Source organism: Tenrec ecaudatus, chromosome X (genome assembly GCF_050624435.1).
Source record: "Tenrec ecaudatus isolate mTenEca1 chromosome X, mTenEca1.hap1, whole genome shotgun sequence".
Taxonomy (NCBI): domain Eukaryota; kingdom Metazoa; phylum Chordata; class Mammalia; order Afrosoricida; family Tenrecidae; genus Tenrec; species Tenrec ecaudatus.
The window spans coordinates 105,874,758-105,878,956 of record NC_134548.1 but is presented as its reverse complement, the minus strand read 5'-3'; the positions used below and the strand labels follow the sequence as shown (position 1 = coordinate 105,878,956).

The window sequence follows — 4,199 nt, the reverse complement described above, 5'->3', positions numbered from 1 at the left end:
TTGTTTAAACAAAAATATTAATATTGTATTTTTATTTTTAATATATGTATATGTGATATTATTAATACAATAGAATAAGTCCTGAGAGGAGATAATTGGATGCAAAGGATTATAAAGGTCTTAAAGTACACTTCATGTGACACAAAATGACTTCAAGGCAGATTTGTTAAGGATCTAATCTAGGAGAATTAAAATTTCACGGAAAATAGAGCTCAAGACAATCAATTTTCCCCAAAGATGTTCGAAAATCCTTAATACTACTAAGCATAAAGCAGTCATAAAAATGTGAAACCTCTTTCAGTATTTATAACCAATAGATCTCATAGCCGATAAAATGTATTTATAATAAATAATCAATCCACACAAAAGAAAACAGAGAAAGAAGACAATTTTGATGAAGAACAGAGGGAAAAGAGGGGAAAAAAATAAAAGCCCAACATAATGTTAGCTTTAAACCAATTTATGCCAAAAATAACAAAAAAAATTTCTAAAAGGCCAGAACTTTAAAGACAGATATTATCAAATTGGATGAAAAAGCAAGACTCATTTATGTTTAATTTATAAGAAAGATAAATGAAATATAAAAAGAAATACATTAAAGTTAGTAGGATAGATAATATAAATTTTACAGGCATGATAAAAGCTTGGGTAGTGATATTAATATCTGAGATGCAAGTCAAGGCAAAAATATGAGGGATAAAAATGAACATTTCTTATACTTACTTGGAAGGGGAGACGCCATGATCACAAAGGTGGCTTTCTCTCGGCGAAGTTCATCCATTGCATTCTGAATGTGCTGACCACTGCGATTTTCCCAAATGTGGGAAACCCAACTGCATAATTTATGGCAGTGGGGGACTGCGTCTGTGCTTTCCCCTGCAAAAAAAAAAAAAAAAGGAAGGGGAAAAAAAGCTACAGAAAAGATAATTCCTTAATGACAAAAGAATCAATTCAGCTGGCGTCTGAAGATGGTGTCCGGGTAGAATCACCTGCCCAGTGCTTTGCCTGTTGGATGGTATACTTATGAGATAAGGAGACCAATATCGGGATGCCAGGTACTTGAAATGGAATCCCAGTGTCTTAGAGTTTATGGTTTCGACCTCCCTTACATTTTTTTTCTTCTTTCATCATTTTATTAGGGGCTCTTACAGCTTTTATAATAATCCATATATCAATTGTACCAAGCACATTTGTACATATATTGCCATTATCATTTTCAAAACATTTTCTTTTTCCTTGAGCCCTTCCCATTATGATTTTTGTGCATAGAGTGATGTGAAGGCTCACTGCAATGCTCTAAGTTCACTGTGCTTGTCCGCGGGCTTTCCACAAACCTCTTCAGGTCCAGTAGGACAGCGTCCTTTACCCTTCCTGTGCCTGAGATCCAAGCCCACCAGGGCACTATGATTTCACTGGACTGCTGTCTAAGGGTGGTCATAATCCTAGGCCCACAGAGAGAGAACCTCTGAAAACTACTCACAAGAGAGCTCACTTTGGAGCTCCTCTCTCTGTTCCCCTATCTGCTCAGCCATTTGAGGACTTTGAACCTCCTCTCCCTGCCAAGAAACAGAGCAATGACAACAGTCACCTCCTTTCCTCTTTTCCCCAGCTCCTCACATGGCTTACCAGTATGAGTAGCAAAAGATAATTAGGCACTAATTTATGACAACCAAAGAGTCCCTGGGCTATTTACTTGCAAGAGATTTCTCACAGCCTATGGAACACTGCAGTGATGAGCCAAGCCAAGAGTGAGCTGGTAGGATCCTGGGGGATCCCAGACCATCTGAGCCCAAAACCCATTCAGCCAATCTAATCCCTCTTTCCTGGGGGACAGCATGGCACAGCCTCGAGACCAGGACATCCTGCAAAATCCTTTATATTAAAAAAAAAAAAAAAAGGTAATTCTGAGTTGTGTTCCTTTTCTTCACTTTGAATCTAAGCCACCACAAGCCTGGTTGATTAATCAAGTTTTAACATAACAAAGGAGGAAAAGTCACCAGGAGCTTAAAGTTCATGGCCTTGGGCAAAGACAGGTTTTACCATGTTGGGCTTGACAAAATGTCTTTGAAAAACTGTTCAAAGATCACACAACTGTAAATGAGCAAAGCAAGCATTCATATAACACACCAGCCTACTGAGTAAGTCATTGCTATACTCAACCCTCTAGGCTAAATAGGTAGGTAACAGAAATAAAACTAATCCCCTTATCCCTACTTGGCTATCTCCAACAATCCCATCCCTTCTTACTTCATTCACCAGAGGTACATTCTCTCAAGATATTTAATCAATCACAAAAATATACTCTCGCAGCTATACCAGACACCATATCATTCCAACTTGTCTGAATCATGTCCCCTCTCTTACAACCTACAAGACCACAAGGCAGTCAATCATCATACCACCAAAAACTGTACCTACATAATACACATGGCTGACAAGGGACCCTGGGGGAGTCGCTGTATTCCTCCTTTACCCTAACCACGATAACACCTGGAACCTGTTCCCTTCACATGGGCTACAAACAACCTCCTTTAAATCAACTAGCAAAATTACAGCTTTCTAGGGAGCGAGCCAGCCCCCAGGGAGGCAGAGACTGAAACTTGCAGCATAGCTTGCTCCAGAGAGTTGTTAGTCTTATTCCTATTATTTTCTGAGGAAAAAAAAAAACAGCAACCAGGCTCCTTTCCCTGCCACAGTAATGGGGACTCATCACATCAGAGTTACCTGGCAAATTTCATTGCTCATAGCAATGTAGCCAGTGAACATGTGGTCCCACTGACCCTACCCAGACCATCTTCTCCTCACAGGTGCACAATACAATAATAGACTATATCTATGTTAGGACTGTATGTAAGCAAAGGAGAATTCAGAGTTGTGCAGCAACCTACTACACAGGGCCTTCTGTTATAAACACAAATAATTAAAGGTCTGCATTCTCTCACAAATTTGAGAGTCTATAAGGGACACAGGTAGATTTAATATACCCATCATACAACCCAACCACCACAACATCTAGAACCTGCTTCCTAACCCTTGATAATAATACCTATTCTGCTCCAACTAAATATGTATCCTCCCAAACCCTCTGCACTCAGGTCCCCTGAGTGGTTCCCTCATCTGCTGCTTCAAGTGAGCGCTGGCCCATGCTGTGTATGACTGGCAGGGCCAACACCATCGTTCATGCATGAAATTGTTCTGCCCACCCTGCCTGAGAGAACCGTTAACATAGCCCACCACATAAATAGCCTGGCTTTCTAGGGGGAGAGTCAACAACGAGACAGAGACACAGCTGGAACACACCGTGCAGCTGGCTCAAGATAATCCTTGGAATCATTCCTATTAGCCTGTGTGAAAGAAAACACAGGACTCCTGGACTCCCAGGAAAATGGTGCAGAGTTCTACCAAAACACCACACAATCAACAACCAATACCAGCAGCCAGTACAAGAAACAATAGAAACAAAACACTGTGTCTGAGGAGGATGTAAACACAGCAACACACATAGAAGAAGGAGACTTTGAACTGCCACCGACAAAAATCTTCAGTATGCTACTTAGATTCATACAGGATATGAGGGAATCAATACCAAAAAAAGGAGGAAAATAGATAAAATAGAGCCCACTTACCAAAGGAAATACAAGAGTTAAGGGAAAACACAGCAGAAGCCAAGGAAAAAGTAAAAGACCACCAGGCTGGAAGAGGCGAAGAATCATATGAGACATAGCCAAGCGGAATTCAACAAATATGAAAGAAATCAAACAAGATAATCAAAGAAAATGAAGTAAATCTTAAAACAATGAGCAGTGCTATAAAGAGAAACAATATTCAAATAGTTGGGATACCAGAGCAAGATATAACGCCAAAATCAACAGTCAAGATAACGAGAGCTTTTTGGAAGAAAGCTTCCCGAATTTGATGAAGTACAGTCAGACAATCATCCAGGAAGCTGAGAGGACACCAATTAGACTGAACCCCAAGAAAACCATAGCAAGGCATAGAGTTATCAAATTATCCAACATTGCAGAAAAAGAGAAAATCATAAGAGCAGTTAGAGGAAAAATGCAGTCAACTATAAGGGTAATCAAATAATAATATGCTTAGACTTATCAACAGAAACAATGAAAAAGAAGAGAGAATGGAATAGCATCTTCCAAAAGTTGAAGTAAAATAATAATAATCCAAGAATTCTCTAGCTAGCC

At 39.6% G+C, this 4,199-nt stretch overlaps 1 non-coding gene across 1 annotated transcript; it reads left to right on the top strand.

The window, feature by feature from the left end:
- The first annotated feature begins 715 nt into the window (after nt 1–715).
- LOC142435106 (U1 spliceosomal RNA) lies at nt 716–879 on the top strand. Its single transcript, XR_012781253.1, has one exon. It is a non-coding gene; the product is annotated as a U1 spliceosomal RNA (small nuclear RNA).
- Nucleotides 880–4,199: the final 3,320 nt, after the last annotated feature.